The following is a 24,176-nucleotide window of genomic DNA, read 5'->3' as shown; positions in this document are numbered from 1 at the left end:
ATATTTATAGTAGTAAAGATTATAAATACAATATAATAAAAATATAGTACATAAATAATAATACATTTATATATTATATATACGGGATCAAATATGAGACTTTGTAAATTGTTATCGTTCAACATTCTCCAATACAAGGTCACAAAGATAAGCAAGAATTATTTGACGTTATTAAATTTTACGAGAACACGCGTAGTTCAAACTTTTTAAATATATACCGCACGTATAATCGCATTATACATAGTACATATAATGCTATAGCTATTAAGCTATATGTACACTATAAACACGTAAATATTCCATAAAAAATTCTTTGTTTCTCTTAAAAGACAAAAATATATTTTGTAAAAAAAATCTGAATAAAGATATTTACTTCATATTATTTAATTATAGCCATTAATAATTTGTATAGTTGTTACGACAGTCAATAAGATACATGTTAAATTATAGATTTGTGTAATAATTATTCTGTTAAGATTTCAATGGACACAATATATTTTCCACAACAATAAGTATTAGTATTGTTAACATTTTAACGATAAATTTAAATTATGTCTAATTAATATGTAAATTTTTATTTTGTATATTGAAATTGCATTTTTACTTCAACAGTTAAAAAAACACAAGTGTATACGATAAACAGTGTAAGACTATAAGATAGAAGACGACATATGTATATTATAAATAAAATCAAAACCTTTTACTAATTTATACATCTAACGCCTCAGAATTAAATATTTTCTCGTAAATTCACATGGGTTTCAATAATATTTAAACAACGGTACAGTACTATTGATGTTATTCATTGGTTATTTTTAGCAAATTATGTTGGACGTAAAACGTTGAAAATTAATATTATAAATATTATAATACTATATACATTGATAAATTCAAACACTACTGGAATTATCATTCATCAACGTGATTTATATGCGTAACCGCCTCTACTCGATGAGACTTTTTGTCATGGACCATTTTTCACTTCTGTATATTATTTTTTCGTCGTCGTCATTCTTGTTGTTTTGTTATATAGCACACAGAAGCATCCAACAGTCTATTTTCATAATTTTTCATTTTTATTAATGACTTTAAAAAGCGCCAGACATCTAAGACGAGATTGGGTTCCACTTCTATCCGAACCGGTGTAATGACAGTAATTACACGTGGATATTAATAAACCGACCGGAGGTAATTAATTTCGGGTTGAAATACCCACAATGGTTTAATGCACACCTCTGGCGATTTCTAGTATACCTGTAGCTGCGCGAATGCCATTAGAAACGTCTTATTTCAGTCATGAATTTTAGTCCGATAATTCGCCTTTCTGAAACTGTTTACTCTTGTTAATAACAACATACATATTATTGATATTATGCGTATTACGTTTTTACGGTTATTTAATATTTTCTATTATCTCATTCATAGACAGTTTAAAAATATAAATCAAACATTTCAAGGGTACTTAGGTATGAAAAGTATATTGGACGACTATGCTTGAACGTAAAAAAACTCCGTACAAGATTCATTATTTTATTTTTGATGCTTATTAATAATTTAATAGACATTGATTTTATATTAAATGAAAACTGAAGTATCAAATTTGAGCCATCCATCATCATTTCTTAGTACACTGTCTTGTACACACTATATAATTTAACTGCTTGTCTCATTTATTTAATTCACACGCATCACGTCAAACGTTCGTTTTTGTAAATACCTGCCTATACAATATTATATTATACTTAGACATACAATACGACAGCACTCTATATAAAATATGCTTATCGATCGCAACATATTGCACGCACACTGTATATATACAAGTATTAGAACTGAGTCTCCGAAACATGCTGATGACGGCACTGCGCATTATAGTCGGGTATATCGTATATATAATATATATATATATAAGTATACTAGTATATATATATATATATTTATATGATAGCTGATAACGTCGCAAAAACTTTCCCGTCATCGACGCTGTAGTTAAGAGACATCACAAATAAAAACGTGTATTTTTTCTTACGGTTTTTTTTTCAATTCGTACAAATGAAAAATGTTGAAAAACAATATTCAAACGGCGCGATGAAACTTTGTTGCTCCCGGGTTTTCTTTTTTTTTTTGTTTTTTTAACGAAGGGGAAAAGTTACACATAAATGGCGGAGATAGACGAAAATGAATAATAATAAAAATGACATAAAAAATTTTTCCGGTAACTTTTTTTTTATCCTTGAGCATAATTGAGGAAGCGTTGTGGTGTCCCACATAAGAAAATAATACCCATAGCTATTGTTGGTGAATATTGATCGAGTTCCTGAAAAAAAAAATAATAACACCTTCTTCTGCACCGTTGTATACACTGTGTGTATTTTTATCATTGACATTTTATCTTTGAATTTTTTTATGATGCAATAAAATAATAATAATACACATAAAATGTATACTAAATAATTCTGAAAACGCGTGTTAACATTTTAAAAGTAAAAATAAATACAATATGTATTTTAAAAAATCCTTTAAGGCTTAAAATATGAATACTTTATTAAGTTATACATTTTTTTTTTTTTTGTAGCAAGGCATTACATCATACACATTACACATACATACTGTATAGGTACATGGTATTGTGTCTTTTTTGTGTTGTACATAATTTATTTGAAATGTTCATTTGCAAGTGCATGATCGAATTTTAAATACGTTCTACTTTCTTGTAACAATGAAAAAGCGTGACTCTCTCTTAGTAAATTTACCATATTATATAGGTACAATATTTAAAACAATCTTTGTATCATTGAAATACCTCCATTAAAAAATGTTCCTAGTAATAAAAACATCATATTTATATATATTTAGGCATTCCCTTTTGTATCGAATATACTTATATTATTGATTTACTAACTATATTAATGCTATATACAATACACCATTATTCTATAGTAGATTTTTCAATTATTTGATATAATTCTATATAGTAGTTTTTCATTATTCAACTAAATGATAATTATAATTCCCAGATTAATTAAATTATTAAGTTAACTGAAGCGAATTTGTATCAAAATCGTGTTATTAAAAATTAGTAAACTAATTTGCATAAACGTTTATTATTTTATACGGGAAGTATACTATCATTTAAAAATTATATTGTTTTGTTTAAATATCATTAATATTAAAAATAATTCAAAGTTAATAAATATTTTAAAAAAATAATAATAACATCAACTTGTTTGCTTTTTAATTGAAGCGAACAAATATTTATTCTTTATAAAACCTTGAACTATCAACCAAGTATTGGAATTCTGAACTTCAATGTTCCGATCCACATTAGTCATTATAAATATTCATTTTTGAATAGAATTATAAATTCAATATGCGTTTACACTGTTTACAGTGCTTTTTACTTAGACATTAATTAAATTGGTTACTATTAATATATTAATATTTTTTATAAAATATAGAATATACAAGGAGCAAAAAAACAACATATTTAACCTAGCTCGTATTTATTTTTCATACATTTAAAAAGTATACATGATTATATATTATTTAATTAGTTCAACAATTTATAATGATATTACTTATTACAATGTTTCTTGATAATTGTACACGTTAAATTGTATAAAATCAAATCGCAGAGTATTATTTTATCAGCTTATTCATTTTAAAATTTTACATTGGTTACTACATTTTTTAAATACATCTAGGTACCCGTATTATAAATAAACAAAATAATATTATATCATATACATAATAATGTGTACTTGTGAATACACTCACATCAATTAATATCATTGGCTAAAAAAGAACTGTAATGCTACAAGAAAATATATGAAAGTAATAAGTTATGTTATAATTTTTGGTTAAAATGATTAAAAAGAATAATTATACGTATTATTTTAGTTAGTAATGCTAGTATATTTGTATGTACTATATATCTATAGTTATAGGAATAACTACTCTAATAATTACTCTACTATAATTTTCCTACTCTTCATTCTTTTTGTAATTATACTACGTTTTATACATATAGTTATATTTTTATTTTTTATATACATAAATATATTTTGTTTATCATGTTACCTCCGATATTAATATTTTTAATTATTTTGTCATTAAGTCAAATAGATTTAAGTTACCATTGTAATTGAGTTCATCCCGTTTAAATTAATAATAAATAAATAAATACAAGTACCTATAGTTTTACATTTGGAATTAGTAAGTCACCAATACAGTGGTACAATATCATTTATCTACGACACATAGCAAAGTAATAATATAATATGGAATTTTACATCTATTATACGATATATTTATAAATATTGTGAACAGGCGGCCGCGGCACATAAAATCAACGGAATTACATCGTATTTTATAATAAACGATGTAAATGTAACAACAAAATTCATCTCGCAAACATAATGTTATTACCCACACATTTTTCTAGATCTAAACAATTTTTCTGCCGTTTAATATTAATGTACAATATATATTATTATATGTAGCACTGATTTATTAGATAATAGGACACATAATTAACTACCTATAAGTGCTCGTGTAGGTACTGTTTATTTCACCATATTACATTATTATTCATTACATACTAATAATTTTCAACGTATAGGTTAGGTAGCTTATGTGTCTTTTAAATACAAAATTTGCGATACTATATATATATATATAGTATTACGGCTATATAGTAAATGTGTACATAGTATAGTGTATATATAGACAAGGCGGCGCGGCGTTGCGTCGGTGGTGGCAGTGGACACGGGGTTGGCGCCGCCACCGCCGCGTGAGGGGTAATTAATTTAAGCAAATTATCGCGCGCTCAACCGCCGCCCGCCGCACCACGACCCGGCAGTCGCGCGATCCCTGTCTCCCGTCGCCGCCAGTGTAAACAAGGAAGCCAACGCGGGACCCCTCCGCGCGCACGCGCGCGCTCATACTCTGCACCCACACAGCACACACACCGTCGCCGCCACCTTCTCCTCGTTCTCCTCCTTATCCGCACCAACATTCCGCGCGCGTCCCTTTGTGTTTATACCATCATCCGCCCCCCTCTCTCGCGCGTTACCCGCCCGCTAGACCAATGGGTGAACGGGGTATGCACCGACCGGGATTTTGATCATCGGCCGAGATGTATGCATATTCATGAGGCCACTCCTCCCGACGTCATCGTCGTCGTCGTCGTCGTCGTCGTCGTCGTTGCCGTAGCCGCTGCCGCCGACAACGTCGACGACGGTCGGGCGGGGGAGCTTTTGCCGTGTAGTATATAATAGTGGTTCGTAAACTCGTGTATTTACACGACCGTCCAATATGACTGCGTTCGCGCACCCACGATTTTATATTTATTTATTATGGGTATGCAACTATATGAAGGTATATATATATATTAAAATTGTTCGATAAAAAATTTTCCCGAATATTGTTTAACTAAATTACAAGTATTATTCTCTATGACTAAAATCTAAAAAGACTAACACAAAATCTGATCTGGTAATTTGCATCAGTTAATTAATACGTTTATATCTATAGAATACTGATATAAACTAAATATTATTCATAATAATTGTTCACTTAAAATTATTACTTTGTGTTTTATTTTATTTTTAGTGTGTCTTTCTTATATAGTTTCTTGTATTTTGATTTTATCATATTTTAATTATTATGCTTAGCATTCTTAACTATCAATATAAAGATTGTGCCTATAAAAGAGACAGATATTTATTGTTATCATTTTAATTATTACAATAATCATTTTTAAAAACAAAATATATTTTATAGTTGAAGGAATAGGTAAAATGTATAAATGCATTTTAGAAGAACAGTATACCACCTACGGTTATGATATTATATCTAGATATTCCATATAGGACTAAGAGCTGTGAATTGATGGCAAATTTTACATTATTTTTATTTTATGCATCGTATAATTTTGAATTGTTATTCCGTTAGAATTATGCGATATTAAATTTACACTTAATTGCATTTTTTAACATAGTATACTATTTAGTACTTCTCAATGATTGTGGTTTCTATATTATAAATTATTTGATTTTTTATTGTATATTTTGATATTTTTTTCGCAATTTATCGATTTTCGTATAGATTATATTATATACTCACACGATATCAGCTATAGTGGATACAGGAAATATAATATAATGAACTAGAGTTAAGTTAAATAGTAGGTATAGGTATATTTAAATGTATTGTTTACCTATTATATAATATTATTAATACAAATTAAATCGGATCGTTTTTCTAAACTGTATCAGTTGAAGTAATTATCTCGAAACCAACCAAACTATATTTAATCGATTAGATGGATAACGGTCAATAGCCAAATAATGGTGCCTTAAACTAAAAAGATACATATTATTTTGACGGGTACATATTTGAATAAAAATGTACATATTATGATATTTATTTAGTACTCAATTATATTATAGGTACAATATATAATATGCTATATTATATCAGTTATAATATATACCTAATCCTAATAATACAGTGCTGTAGGTATTACATAATATTTATACGCATAACTATCTGAACAATAATATTACGATGAAGTAGATTACGTTATTTCGTATAATCGAAACGAAAATTTTCCTTATATTTTTGTGTGATTTAATCACGCCGAGTCTGCTGCATATCGAGAGTTTTTGGCACTCATGTCGGTCGCAGGATTTTCTAATACAAAATCTACTCTTTCCTCGTCTGATTCGTGACAAGGCAACCCCTAAGTACGCTATCGTCGAAGGATAGGTGAAGGGATTGAAAATAAAAAGAAGAACTTACGGCGACATGTGTGTATATATATATGTATTTATACATCACACCACCGTCGTGAAATCCCAACGCTCGTGATAACATTTCCCTTATATATAAAATAACATACATATAGTATATACGTACACTCGTACACATACAATACGCGTCGCTTATATTCCTACCGGATACACGTACGTAAATATCCATGTGTACGTGTATACTGGGACCGGAAATGCAAAACGTTTCAATGCTATGTATATCCTTATGTATTTATATGTTATATATATACACATATATACTTAACCTAACTAAATTCTATAAAATACAATCGTTAGATATATATTATATAGGTAATCATCATTTTCCAACATTTTATTTTAGTATAAAGGTATTATAATACGTAGTATTCGTAATTATAATATGTATAAGCGCCCGACAAAAGTCGAGATACTTACGCGTGGTCGTTTCGTAGATAAACATATTATTATATATAATACATAGGTATGTATATACTATATATTGTATACATTATATGATAAGATTTCTGTATAACGCATACACTCGTGATTTTATTATTTTATTATAAGCTGTAGTATATTAAAATAATAAAATATATATTAATTCGATATACTGACAACGCGCAGTCACATAAAACCACAAGAATTTCAATTGATGTTTTTCGATGTTCGATCGAACTGTTGTATTCTATTAAACTTGTGTGTCTATTATAGATGTCGGCCGAAGCACCTAAATAACTTAAATTTGGCATTTTTATTTATTATTATTTCTTTTTTGCATATTTTTGCATAATCAAGTAGTTTTTGTTTTTTGTATAACCAACGTTTTTATAATATCCACTTGTACGCTAACACAAGTATGCCAATTTAAGACCTGAACTGGCTAAATTACGCAAATCTTTTCTGTATACTTTTATATAATGGAGTAAAATATATGATAGGTGTGAATATGTCTAAATACTAACAAAAATGTATGTTTTTTAAATTAAATTTTGTGACCACGATAAATGTTTAATAAATGTTTTTATTTACCACAGTAAAAATAATTATTACGTAAATAACAAGTAGGTACGTCATTTACATTGTAATATTTTGCATATTTCCAATTTCGTGATTTGAATCGACATAAAGTATCTTTACTTTATTTAATCTTGTACAACAAAAAATAAACTATAAATACCAATAAATGAACACTTTATAATTTTGGAGTTAATTTCACATAATTAATGTTTATAATGCACGCGAAAATACCAAGAATAATACTGTTTTAAATACAAATACATAGAACTATCAAAAATAATTTAATAATAATGTTAAATAATTAAATATATTGATAATTTAATTTTAAGTAAACCAAATTGTTTTAATCATCAAAATGGTAAATATACATCGATTTTCAAATGCAAGTGTGTTGTACTATATTGTATTAATTATAATTAATAAATGCAACTCAATAATAATATTATGATATTCAGCATTTATAGTTATGGGCTTGAAATGCCTAATTATTATAGTTAAATATATGAACGTACGGTACCTAATGAGGAAAAATAAATGTTTCTAAATGCAATATGAAGTGATATAGGTAAAATAATGATATACATCTAAATGCATAAATTGTAAAATATATAATGAAAACTTTAAACGAAATATCGACATTGTCAATGTAGAAATATAATATGCAAGCAATTTTTTTTCAATTTCTTTCCATAAATTGTTTACTGGTACAAGTGCATGAGTACATATATACATATCTGGTGTCTATATACACGCGTGCACGTACATATAAATATACGTATATACTGTACATTATACGATCGCGACGGTTATTGTAATCCGAAGGGTCGATGCCTGTATACTGCAGGGAACTATGGTATTTATATGTATATGTTTGTGTGTGTGTGTGTGTGTTGGCCAGCGGACGCATAGGGAATACTAATGAGCTGTATAGTTGTTGTCAGCGCGTTATCGTCGTTGTCGTACGGTGGTCGCCTACGTCAAACTATAATAATACTAGTACTATATTATTATATTATATACCTATCTACGACAGGACTATTCAGAAATACTTTAGAATGTGGAAAACACATTTGTATGTACATAAGTACCTACTATTTTAAGTTGTTTTTATTTTTGCATAATATTATATTGTATATTTGTAAGTATATAATAATTTAACGTGTGCGTCTTTAGATTTAAACCGTTTAAATCTATCGTGATTTGACGATCACGTGGTCCGATTCACACAGCATCACAACTGGTACATGAAGCGCTATCTGACGACCAACCACCTAAATCTGTGATAAGTTATTCTTTGAAACAATACTACATGCATTTATTACATTTATTACCATCCGAATATCTATAAAATATTTTCGAAACTAACGTATTCTTTTCGCTTAGGCACATCACATATCTACAATTATACAATAGCTAAATTATACTTATATTGAAAAAATAAATAATCTACCTATTAATTAATAATAATAAATTATAAAATAAATTACAAGGTAATATTAAGGATTCACATTAGATACAATATTATTAAAAGAAAACTCATCACAATTTTATATGACAAAACATACATACTTATGTGCATTTCTCCCAAAAAAAGAACTTCCACCATAGAAAAACTCAAACAAACGAACCATAAGTCCATAAACTATCAAAGATCAACCAATAACATTCCAAACCCCAGTAAGTAAACAATCACACTAACTTCAATGAAGTTAACGTAATTAAATTTCCATAAAAGACATTGAACCTTATAAATAATTAATTTAAAGATAAATAAACTAACTTTTAAGATATTATCTAAATTAACACAAAGCTTCTACATATATTAAATAGCAAAGGATTATGATCATTGGTCACATATTTTAAAGCTTTCAATAAAAAAAATAAAATAGTAGGTATATAATACTATGTACTTGCAGATAGTATAAGGTAATCGTTGTATATAATACTATAATAATGTTTAAAAATAGTACACTGGAAAATATTTAAATGGGAAAGTTAAATTTTGTTTGTTTAAAGTGAATAAATACATTATATACAAATTACAAAGAATATTTTAATGAATTTCATTATTATTATATTATGACATGAAATAAAGATATTTTTGACGTTTTAATCATACTTACGACCTAGGTACCTATATCAGTGAATTATTATTATTTTTATTTCTATAATTTTTTATTATTTTAGTTATCTAAACATTACGTGTGCATTCCAACTTATTTATAAAGAATATGGTATTGTATATTATAACAAAATATAATTTCACAACATTTTTATTAATTGAAAATTATTATACATTATAATCATTACATTAATTATTAAGGTAGGTACTTATTGTATACTTATCTACCTGCATTATATCCATGATTACATAAAAAGGTTAAGTTGATGTAGATAAATTATGCAATATTAAACTATACACTAATTTCGTTTTTAAGTTAAGTTCATAATATTATAGGTTTTACTAAATAATTATAGAAAAAATTGTAGGTAAATTATAACATTTGCATCTTGATTGTGTAAATATTATTAATAAATATTCCAATAGCAACTATAATGATGAAGAAGTAATAAGTATACATATTGCTACGCATATGTATACATTGCTAATGTATTGTTTTACGATTCGTATGGTTTTTTTATATGCGATAAAATAAAATAAAATATCAATTTAAATTAAAATTATTTTATAAAAAAAAATTATATACTTATAAAAATCACTGAAACAGCTGTATATATTGAGTCCTAGTTTTTAATAATCGTTTCTTATTAATCGGAACTGTGGCTATATTTAGGTTGTGTATTTCGATTTACTTTCTTCGCTCACGAGTCACGACTACAGCGTATGTGATCAAACAAAACAAACTGCGAATCAAACGTATACACACATAAACGCATCACTTATGCATAAATTATTTATTCCATAGTGAATTATAATTTTCATTTCCGCGTGTCGTCACGCACACTACGTGTGTCTACGTTTCTATTATACGTATTATTATTATTTATTTTTATTATTATTATTATTGTCAGAACCGATCGATCCCTGAAACTGATAACGATAAGTTGAATCGACATTTTTTGATTATATCGAACATCGCGTGCACATAATACGTATATTACAATAATGTGAAATAATAATAATCGTAAATTACGTCTGGCTCGCACCGTCGATGGTCAGGAGCAATTAAGAGTAGTTGCGTTAAATAGTTCATTTTATTTTGCATACATTTACAATTTATTGCATAACGACAAACTCAGATACAATTTATTTTTGAATAGAACTATCCATGTCATTAGCTTTGAATTTATTAGTTGAAAAATCTTCTAATAAAGTTGTTCCCAAACTTTTTTTCTTTACTACCCACTTAAAAAAAAATTCGACAGACGCCCTCCTAAAAAAAGTATTGTTAATAATCTTTTACCCCCCCCCCCAAGTTAAGCTTGTAACTTCTATTGCCTACTGGGATAGATCTAGCGCCCCCAAGGGGATGATATTGCCCACTTTAAGAAACACTAGTCTAATGGAACTAAATGTCTAAACATGATTGTATTATTTATAAGAACAATGTGTTTATATTTTTATTCTCAGCAAAATATAGAACAGTATAATACTGTATAGGTACGTATGAATTATGATACAGGCATACTCTTTGAAAATATATTAAAAAAATTACATTATAGGTATTATACTATTATACGTAACACATAACTATATATGAAATGAGAAATAAATCATGTTCTAATATACGATTTTAAATTAATGTAAAACACTAAATTTTTAGGAACAAATGAAAAACACATTAGTTACTAATTGGATAGAAAATCATTAGCTTCTAAATAATTTTGAAGTACAAAGTATATACAATCCACAAAGTGCCTACTCTTATTAAGTATACTATAGCTACTATTAGTCTATTATACTATTATCTACTGCGGTGAAATATAAACTATAGTTGCGTGGTATAAAAATATAATAATAAATGAGATACTAAGATATAGGTGACATAAAACTCATAATAGATTTAAACTAATAAATTATACTGAGCCTAACACTAAGAGAAAACAATGACTATTTAATAAAAATTTTAGTATTTATATAATATAGCTAACCAGAAGGGAACTGCTCTATGAGTAGTATGAGTATATCCTGTAATATTTTAACGAGGGTTATTTGTATACAATGGTGTTATAAAACCAATAATAAGGCATGGTAAACCACAATTAATTTGAAATAATCTATTATAATTTTATAGTATAATAATTATAAATTATAATACTAGATATGTATATAAGATTAAAAATAGGTATAACTAAATATTGTATATATATTGTACATTTTTTATACAATTATATTAAAATTTTTTTTTTTTTAACTATATTTACTGAATAATAAAATTAAGTGTTAAGTACAAAGCATATATAGTTATAAGTCTATACTGAACACTTTTCTACGAAACAGAAAAATATTTGAATATGTTTAACTAAAATGTAGTCACATAATATGTTATTGATTAATTTTTTATTATTTATTATACTATCTGCTACACTATACCAATAAATTATTAAGAACAAAATAAGAAAATAATATCGTATAGTGTATATGAATATAATATTATGTAAATATATATGTGTTGCGTAATTAATAATTATCCTAATTTAATATGAAGTTTATGTATATGTAATTAAAATTTTAAAATTATTTATGATAAAAAATTAAAAAATAATAGCATGTTCTATTTAAATACTTGAATCACAGTATTTTTTAATTTTCATTCATCATATTATTATGTAAGTATATCACTACAAAATTAATTCATACATTTTTTGAATGAGTTATATTGTATTAACACTATTACCTATATTTATTCAGTTACCGCATTGTATACAAGAATGCATAATTTAATTAAACAATTTTAGCAAACTTTTAAATTAGGTGAAAAATGTATTTATTGTTCAAAAACGTAACTTATATAATTAAACAAAAGTTATCATATAGTTTTTATACCCTCTTTTTAATTTAATTAGAAAGAATTCTAGAAGGTTGTAAATAATCAATTCATATGACTGTGGGAAAAATCTATAGGTACACTACAGCCAACAGGTATATATATTATATTTTTAAACTATTTAATACAAATTACAAATTTTTATTATTTCTAATTAATATTTTTAATCTATGTAAAGTGAACTTTTATTATTATCAATTATAAAGAGAGCATAATTACATAAATACCAATAAACAATAATATGGTGAATATTTTTCCCTAAGAGCTCATAATTTATACAATACAGTAAGCAATAAGCATTATTAATTATTATACTATAACTGTGATAACAAGTTTACTGTGTACAATATACACCTTTTCGGCTTCTCGAAATCTACATTTTTACAAACGTCAAATAGTTTGAACTTCAAATTTTAAAGTTTATAATTGTTGAATATATTTATATAATATGTTAAAATTGTGACAATGCGTCATGCGTAGACAGATACTTTACCGCATACATAAAAAAAGGTTTAAAATCATGCATTTTTAAAAGTACAATATAATATAGCACAATACGGTCGGTGTAGCAGACCAAGTGGATACACTGTGTACCATCCATTTTGTACCGTAGGCCGCCGTAGGAAGTGGCTCCAATAACGTGCGCCGCCCACACACACATACGTGATACATGTCTACATTTTATATAATATTAGGTATATATATGAGTATGTCATGACACAGGTCCAGCCACCTTATGTTGTTTTGTTTTGTATTTATTAATTTTGTTATTGTATGATTTAAGTTACATTTTTAATTAATATACATTATATGTCAATACCTACTAACTATAATACAAAAATAAATTCTAAACTACCAAAAAAATTTTGATTTAAAAAAAAAAATTAAATTAAATTATACTTTATTGCCTATGCTTCAAACCGGTGAATCACAATGGTGCAATAGAAACTTTTTAAAATTTAAAAGTTTCTCATAGTCAGAAACTTCAACTAGTTATATAAAATGTATTGTTACAATATATTATACTACATAGGTATATTTATAGGTAGTTACAGGTTTATTTTGAAAACTTATTGATCAAAATATTTACAGATAATTATTAATAAATTATTATCATAGATAAACAGTAAAACTTTTCTATGACGGAATCTGCTCTATTAAACAGAATCATCTTTATAACGGAAAATGTCAAAAGTCCCGGTTAAAATAATATATGAAATCAACCTCTCTAAAACAGAACTACAAAACGTAAACAAACAATTTTCGTGACCCAATTAGTAAAAATATTCTATGTAAGACTGAAATATTGTAGAAAACGATGATTATTATGATGGTAATGGGACCATCAGTGATGATTTAAAAATAAAATATTTTAAAACCACAATCTCATATTTAGAATTATAAATAAAGTTTTCAGCTACAATTTCAACTTCAAATCTATTAGAACTAAAAAACAAAAGCACGAGAATGTGCAACACGCCCCTTAGTCACAAAAAATAGTAAAATATTACAATTTTTTTTCTCAACTATAAAAAAGTAATATCTAATATGTTTTTTTAATTTCTTAGCCTTAATTTTATAATATATGTATTATACAAAAACATATTTAAATGTTAATTCATATATTATAATTTTTAAATATAAATTTACGTTATATGAAATATTTACTTAAAACATAACTTTTATTTTTTTTAACACATAAATACATTTTTAAAACTTCAATTTTTTTCTTTTTCTCTACAACGGAAAAACTTGTCGTCCCCTAGCGATTCCGTTATAGAGAGGTTTTACAACTTTGGGAAACGGGGATAAGGAATGATAATTGTGGGGAAGTACATAATGCTTACACATTTTCACTTGGTTAATGGTTTGCAAATCTATACGAAATGAATATAGTGGAATATAATATATACATATTGTATAATATATTTAACTTTGAAAGTTTATTTTGGAGATATTTAACTTAATTCAGTTAAGAGTAGAATTTAAAAAAATGTTTACTACCATTTAGATCAAACGTAAAATAGTGATTGTAAACTTTACATTTTTAAGATTATTATGATCGATAATTGGGTGATCAAGTTTTAAAATGTAAGTGAAATATATGTACCATTGATTAATTTAAATTTATTCAAAACAATATATATTTTTCTTACGAAATCAAAGGATTTTATATTATATTATTATTATATACAATTCATGTACAATATATTTTATTATTACAAAGATAATATTATACATTAATCTTCTAAAAATTATCTAAATAATAGATATGAGGAAAACGTCAACTTTGTACGGTCTATTGTTTAAACCACTTAACGCGGACACTTTTTAGGATCGGGTAAAAATGTTCATTTCAGAATGCGGACACTTTTTAATCTTTACTTTGTACTCTTATATACATAAAGTATATATTGTAAAAAAACATTATATACCTAAGTAGTAAGTATATATAATGTCAATTATGAAAATGTAAAAATTAAATAAAAAGTTAATATTACAACGTTAAAATATAGTGTATTAACAAGTCAAAATAATCAGTTCTTTTAATTTTTATAACCAACAAAAATTAATTAAAAATGAGTACAATATAAATATAAATAAATAACTATATTGAAAAAATCGTTATATTAAAAAATTCGAAATTTGTTATTTTCTTTTTTTTGATGCTAGTTACATAAATTTAATAGTTTATTATTGTCACCAGCGTTGGATTTTTGTCTCTTATGAATTCTTAAAGAGTGTTTTCTTTCGAACAGATGCTATAACAACTTATTTATAATTTATATATACATTACAATATTTCATGTATATAATAACAAATGTCCACGTTTTGCACTTTTAGTGCTCAAAAGTACAAAGTAAACTAGAACCTAGATATGAATGATATGATATATTGACATTAAAATAGAATAATTATTATAGTACAATAACATTAATAAATATTATTTGTTTGATTTCATAAAAAATTATAGGAGTAATGAAAACATCAAAGAAATTTAAATAAATTTTATGTAAAACTGATTACATTACTGTTTTTATATTTATAGTTTAGTGTGTATACCTATACTACTTCCATTGATAATACTCAAATTTAAGCACACAATTGGTGGTCTATTTAAACATTTAAGTATATAATAATCAACACTGTTGACCCCAAAAATAATCATTTTATATTTAATGGTTTTGCACATTAAATAAATACTTCAAACGAAAACCAACTTGGGTACCCTAGTATTTTAGTGGGAAATTATTGAAGTGTATTGTCACGAATATTCATTCACCAAGATAGGCTGAAAAAATCTTGTCATCTCAAACAGCATCTATCTATTGGATTCTCCACTGATAATAATGATTGTGATTAATAAAACGGTAGGTACTTATATGGAACTCAATTTACGGCCATTAACAATAGCTATATACGCGTTTATACACGTATACACATATGCATTTTAGTATGCATATTATAAAATAATTTATTGTTTAAAAAAAATAAATCTGCAGTAACACAAATTTAATTTACTTAAATATAGTACCTACCTAAATATTTGTTTTGCTCACGACGAAAAACGTTGTAATATTTATGATATATATTTTTAATTAATTACAAGACCTGCAGTTTTAAAATCTAAATTAATTTTTCCTACACTAAATTAAACATTTTTAAAAGTCTAAACATTATTATAAATCAATTGTATTGCTTTTGAATGATATATTTTGTTTATAGTAAAAACAATGAACGTATATTTAAATATATTGAAATGCCTTTAATATCACATGAGATTATAGAAGAGGTCGACTCAAGGCGACGACAGCGGGAACAAACCAATTTTTACCTACATATATATATATATAGGTGGTACCTATATTTTAATATATTCTGTGCGTGATCGCTATAACATTTAAAACAAAAAAAAAACGACAGTTGTTGTTTTGGGGCACGGAAAACACAGGAAGTCTCTAACTTGTGTGTGTAAGTTTTTTTTTCGGGTATATAATATATACGCACGTACGTACGTATACACGTACAATATACATATAATAATAATATAAACCGGTGCTGCAAGAGGCCTGGACATCGCCACTGTCGGTCGGTAGGTAGGTCGTCGGTGGCCCCAAAATTGCCCTCGGCGGACTCGGCCGACCGGACGTTGGCGGAAGTCGTAAAGGAAACGAAATTTCCATATTATCGGAACTCACGATCGGTTGGTCGGTGGCGGTAGGGACACGTCCAAAATGCCGGTCATGATCGTAACGTTTATTTTGATATATTATGTATATATATACACACCACCGTCTTATAAACTCTCACCTTCTTCCTTCACCTTCCCTTAAGAGGACTATACGCGCGACCGAGTGATTTGGAATTCAAGACGTTTCACAGCCGTTTTCTGAGAAATGATAGACTACTATAATATAGCCACTATATATTATATACATACATATTATATACCTACAATCTACGACGACAACACGTATACATAAGACTTGTAGTCTATAGAAAGACACGTTCTTATATATATATATAAAGTTACGTGCAGTCGCACCCCAACCTCCTATAAGACGTCTCAGATTTACCTGAAAATCGGTATATATAATATAAACGTTCTAAATCGTTAAATTATCACGAAGCTATTTCCTACGAAAAAGCGAGTGTTTTTATTCGTGTTCGTACAATTACGATCATTAAAAAAGTAGTCATTCTTAAAAATAATGTATAATACATTTTATAAGACTATAATGTCGCTGCAACAATTTTCTATAAATTAAGAGTTGCTTAAATATAGTATAAATTTAATTTATAATAAATTTCTATATTGCCAATATTGGTTATACCTAGTCTGCTGTAATCCGATAATATCCCCGATTGAGGTGTATGATAAGTATATAATAGAATATACTATGTATTATATAAGAATTATACTCAGGTATAACAGGATAATTAGCACCATTGCTAAGCTATTACAATATTATTTTACTATTGTAAAAATATATTATACCTATCTGTACAATATTTTGTCTTATACATCAACAATTTTAGTATTTAATATTTATATACATTACTTAGGTATATATAGTTAACTTATAAATTATTATTTTAAAAATTAGTGGTAAGTAACATGTATAACTAGCAATAACTTTAATCTTAAAAATAAATAAAAAATAGAATCACTTTCAAAACTGTTACATAATTTTATGTTTATAGTAGGTAAGTAGGAGTATACCTACTCATCAGTCATCGCATATTGTTTGCGTACCTATTTTATAAACACAAAAATATAACCTATTGCTATATAGATTAATTTCACTGAATCCGGTTACAGAAAAATGGTGGATATATGTTATATATTTCAATTTATCAGTTTTTATTTTATATTTTTCCTCGCGTGTACAGGATATCCGGTCACGGTAGTTCCGCACCAAAAGCTAGCAATCAGGTTGAAAAAAATAATCCCAATGGGGGAAAATAACAGAGCAAATGACAAGGTTCCAGTCGAAAAAACTATAAAATGGACAACAACTCTGGTAACAACAATTAACTCTTAATATGGTTTTTTTTTCTGAAATCCCATGTGGTGAAATTCGTAATTACACTCCGTTACAGTTTCTTGCGTTTTCGAAATACCCAATTACAGTGGATCTATTTTTGAAAATGTATAAAATAATAATAATGAAAAACTATTAAGGAAAACGATTACATTATGCTTACATAACGAAATGTGTTCTGCCCCCCTATCGTTTTACGGACACACGAAATGGAAACATCGTAATATTCAAATTGCTGAAGGAGTGTACGACGAGTCGTGTGTATAATTCCACTAAATTTAAGAACAAAGCCTCATATTACACACAATATAAGACGACGTGATGAAAAAAAAAAAAAGAAAAATGAGAAAGAAATAAAATACGAAGAAGCGCTTTTGCGAAAAGAAAAAAAATCTATTTCGCTTCTTTCACCCTCTGCGCTTTCGTTCCTCTCAGAGTCTTTTAGAAAGAAACAAGGTTTCACCGCCCCTTTCTCCCCCGCAGCGACTGTTTCCATTTAGGTTTTAGATCTCTTCTTTCCATACACCCTAATGTTATTTTGTTTTGTACGGTTGTTATCAATTTGCATAATCTACCCCACTGCACGCTCACACACACACACACACACACACAACACAACCAATGTTGCCACTGGCCCATAGTCTACTTAGACTTTATGTATGTAACGGGGACTTCTATCGTACCCAACAAAACTTCTGAAAACCAAGGAGTATTTTTTTTGCTCTTGTCTCGAAATATCAGAATTCAAAAACGCCTTGTGCAATTCAAGAAAGCGTATATATATTATTTTAATACACGATTCATATTACAACGTGCATTTCATTAACTCATTCTTTTTTATCATTTCTCACTTTTTAAAAGTATTCGCATTCGTAGGATGGTTATTCAAGAAGTTTGGTATGCAAATATACACTTGTTTCTTGGTCAAGGTAATAAAAAAATAAGTAAAATTATTCTGAAATTGAGACATTTTTAGAAAAAATAAAATAAAAGTATATAACAATAATTTTAAAAATTTTCGACGATTCCTTTTATAATTTATTATTTATTATTCCATTACTCACATCTTGTCACTTTAAGACTTAAGTGAAATTAAACTCGACATGAATGTATTAGCTAGTTTTGTAATCAAAAACAAAAATAAACTAAATTTATTATTTAGTCAATTTTTGTTCAAGTTTTCAGTATATTTTATAAATTATTAATAATATAACATGTACATAGATATTAATTTTTAATCTATTATTATTCTATAATAAAGATAAAAAGAATCCAAAACTATTTTTGATCGCAGCAGAAAAGCAATAATTATCACTCATATAAGATATAATACTTAATAAGTACAATACGCTGAGTTATCTATATTTTCATTTTTTCTTGAGAATGTAAAAAATATTTTTATATTTAATTACTCGCAAACGAGTTTATTATTACTTGTAAATTTAACATTTTGAGAATCAAATAAAAGTCATCATTTTAATTATAATAATGTAGTAAATTGTATAAATTATGAGGTGTATTGATATTTATGTACCATAAGAAATACTAATAATTTACACTCAAATCATTAAATAATATAAAAATATGTATACCTAATTCAAGATCAATAAATTAAATAAATTATGTAATTACGGGTAAAGTTTGCATTAAACCACAGGGTACAATACTTTATAAACCCTAATACCCTATAGTTTATCTGGTTTAATAATAATATAGCACTATTATAGCAGGTGAATTTTAACATCTAATTTGTTTTTTTGTTGTTAAGTATTTCGTTAGTTAAATAATACAATTTTTATTTTTATTCATAACATATGATGATAGGTATTAGACATAACCTGCATCGTTAATAGGAGATATTATATTCAATTATTTAAAAAAATAAATAAATAAATCTCGTCATTTTAAGTTTTTATTTTTATAAATTGGTACCTACCTATATATATATATATATATATTACACGTTATATTAAATTCACTAATATACTTATTTAGTATATAGATTTCGTTACAGTCAAGTTGAATTGTGGAAGTCTCGTATGTAAAATATATGAATATAAATAATTTATTGGGTTTTTTTACCCGTATTCAGTTTATCTTCTACAATTACAATAACTATATTATAATAATTATATGCTTACGTATGTCTGTTTTATATTAATTTATTAATTACCGCGACAATAATAATAGCATGTTTATATATATAACCAGACGTGAACTACGGAACCGTTAAAAACGTGCATCCATATGCTACCTAGATACATAATATGTAGACATATCACATGTAGTATATTATATAGTATATAAAGTACTATAAACTCCCATCGTGACGAAAAGCATTCGCAATAATTTTTCTTTTGCAAAAAGTGGGGAAAATATAGTTTAAAAAAGGTCACTGTACGTCCATTTTGTATTATTCTTTTTTTCAACCACAAAAACAGTCACGGATCAGACGTCTTGTCACGGCAAGGTGAATCTAGAGTATTGTTATATTTTCTTCTTCCATGGACACCGATGCACCGTTCCGTGACGGGATTCCTTAATTACCCTTGCCCACTAGATAATTACCCGGACGCCATTACTATATATATCACATAACCGCGCAACGACGTGTATATTACATCGCAAAAGTATAGATATAGATATATATTATATTATTATAAAATTATGTACTCTACGGGTTCAAAACAGGACAAAAAAAAAAAATGTTTACGTATAATGTTTATATTGTTGTTTTCGGTCGCCATCGCCGCAACAAAAGGGGAATAACAATTAATTGAACGTGGTCCATTCGCATATTATATACACACATACGAAAGGGAGCACAAAACAATAAAAAAAATAATGTGCAAAATTAAAGTCGGTAACTAAAAACGGTTAAACTGTTGAATTGAACAATAGATACAAAAACACCGTGGTATAATTTAGTGTTAAAATATTGTGTAAAGTCTGAAAGGCAAGGTATAAACATATATATATATATTTAATATAAAATAGGTCCATTTTTATTATTTAAGATAATGTAGGTGTATTTTTTAAATGCATGAACGTCCTCGAGTTCGGTTTATAATACAAGTTTACGTTTTTTGTTTTTATTACGCATTGTATACTTATTCATAATAATATTAACCTTCTACTACTTGATTAATCTATTTTAACTTATGTCATATATAATATTTATCTAATGTTAGATCTACCTCTTTTAATATTTCAAAAAAAAAATAATAATAAATCAATGATATATAAAGAGAGATGAAAGTCTATAGTTAAAACAATCACTGTAATACTTATAATAAAATACATATTTATGTTATATACTATATATGCATATAATGAATTATAACCTCGTAATAGGTACATTGTATATGCATTTTATTTATCAATTTTATTTTATTTGATGGAATATTACAACATGTCCTTCTTTGCAGGTTTTTGACCAGTTAAATGTATGAACATGAAATTGGATAAGATATTACCAAGTAGAGATAAGGAATATGAACTTGAAATTTAGCAAAATAGCACTTTCATTATCTATTATAGTGAGTAAGTGAGTACTTAAAATAATAATAAATATAAAGAGAAAAATTATTTTATATTTAAAAAACCGCAATAATTATTAATATTATATTAATACACATGTTTTGTTAAATTTCACAGATATCGTATCTATGTAACTATGCGTGATGGTTACGATTCGTAGATACACCTATGTTTGACGGATAGTTATATAGGCTTCATATTATAGTGACGTTAAAACAGTTTTAAATCCAAGAATATACACTTTTAACTACCAGTTTGAGTTATTTTATTTACATAAAAACATTGAAATATCTATGAATTTAAAACCATTTTATTGTCATTATAATATAAATGTAGTAAATTATTATATTAAAATAGTTTGTACTTATCAATGATTATTATTTTTCATTAAAGTTCATTGAAAAGACTTAGTGTGTAAACACTCATTCAAATAACTAAAAATATTATACAAGTATAGTTATTATCCATAATCGTATTTTTAATTAAATTTCCGTGGAGAAATAGGTACGATATTCAATAATATGCTTTTTTTCACCTAGTCTCTATTTAGCCAAGGTATACTTAATTTATATTTAATAACAATAAGTCTTATTGTTATCTACTTATACTTTAACATAAAAAGTATAATACTGCTAGTATATATACAATGTTATCGGTCGAATAGCCGGGAAACAAAAACTACGTATTAATATTCGGAACGTATTGGCGCGAATCTAACAGCTTTTGGTTGTTCACTGTATACATATTATATATATATGTTATAGTCGGAATGGAGTACGAAACAGTTTTCGGATCATTAAACAACAGCACGCAAAATCTAATGGTTTTTGTGGTGAACGACAAAGATGACACAAGAATAACCTGTCGCCGTAACCTATATATTTTGTCGTAATACGGCAATGATTTCACCATACTAAAAAAACTTTTCTACCAACTTTTCACGTTCCGAGCGATAAAAGTCAAAATTAAAAATACATCTCTTATTTCCTCTCGTCTATTTACACAGAATAATGATACGATGACCAACGGAACCATTTCAATTCGATCAATACAATATATATATTAAAAATACTATAGAAACAAACGCATGTAATAACTGTTTCCTCTTTTTTTTTTTTTTTCAGTTGTACTCACAAAACGAAAAATTGTAATATTATAATTAAGATACGTAATTTATATTGGTACTACAAAATCGATAATTAACATCGTTAATTGTAAAATATATTAAGTAATTATTGTTATAATTTTTGAATAAACATATTATTGTATTATTGTGTAACAGCTATTACGTATTAGGTATATATTATTATATGGATAATCTATGTAATTTTATATATTTTTTATTAACAGAACTCATCACCGATGATAACTTTTGCAATCCCATGGCCAATGTGTATTTTAAATTTTCACCTACAAATTGTCTCAAATCCTAAAATCTCTTTGTTCTTTTTATGAAAAGTTCGAAAATCATTTTCCAGGTACTATCTAAATTTAAATAATATTTATAATGTTCTATATAAACGAAAACGAAAACTCGACGATATAAACTTTAATACAATTCCTAAACGAGCTATCAAAAAACCCGAACGACAAAAGTCTTACTACCCTACCCTCCAACTCTCTCAGACATATATGTTGCTATATAAACTCTGTAAAGCCACATCATGAACCTAAAACCCCACTACCATATATTATAACGATAATAACGACCCCTCCCCTCTATGGATTACTAATGTTTTCCTACTGTCGCGATGGCGTGAAGTATATGTAGAGTGTTTGTACTTATGGTTATTGAAAAGCGAAAAAAACATATAATATAAACTCATACATACAACACACTCGCACCGCGATGTGTGCAAGTGTATTATTTCATGCATTCGGTTCCCGACACGTATTCTGGATATCCGTGTTGCCAAATCTGTTGATTATCATTCCGAGCACATCTCTGCATACATTAAGATATATTTTAACTAATGTGTGCAACCACGGCCACCGGGTATGGCAAGGGTGAGGATATACGTACATAATTAAAACAGTTTTAAACAATCATTTATAGAAAATAATCATTTTTTTATTCAGATAGTTTATTCTTAATATACAAATATAATATAGTATACAAGGAGATTTGCCGAACATACTCTCTTGAAATTATTCAAATTTTGATTGTTATACCATTTAAGAAGTATAATACAAACTTATTTTTAAATTAAAACTACTTATATTTTCAAGATATTTTAAGCTCAGGCAAACATTTTTGAGTTATTTT

The 24,176-nt window shown here is 26.8% G+C and overlaps 1 long non-coding RNA gene across 3 annotated transcripts in view; it reads left to right on the top strand.

The window, feature by feature from the left end:
• The window catches only part of LOC113554440, a 53,696-nt gene extending 30,668 nt beyond the window's left edge, over nt 1-23,028 (top strand). Inside the window, exons 2-3 of one of the 3 annotated variants that reach the window (XR_003405264.1) lie at nt 21,799-21,909; nt 22,675-23,028. This is a non-coding gene — a long non-coding RNA (uncharacterized LOC113554440). Of the gene's footprint in view, nt 1-21,798; nt 21,918-22,674 lie in introns of all 3 variants that reach the window. The other 2 variants (XR_003405263.1, XR_003405265.1) reach the window with 2 other exon arrangements.
• Nucleotides 23,029-24,176: the final 1,148 nt, after the last annotated feature.

Source organism: Rhopalosiphum maidis, chromosome 2, assembly GCF_003676215.2.
Source record: "Rhopalosiphum maidis isolate BTI-1 chromosome 2, ASM367621v3, whole genome shotgun sequence".
Classification (NCBI taxonomy): Eukaryota; Metazoa; Arthropoda; class Insecta; order Hemiptera; family Aphididae; genus Rhopalosiphum; species Rhopalosiphum maidis.
The sequence above is the reverse complement of the archived record's forward strand: the minus strand, read 5'-3'. Positions and strand labels throughout refer to the sequence as shown.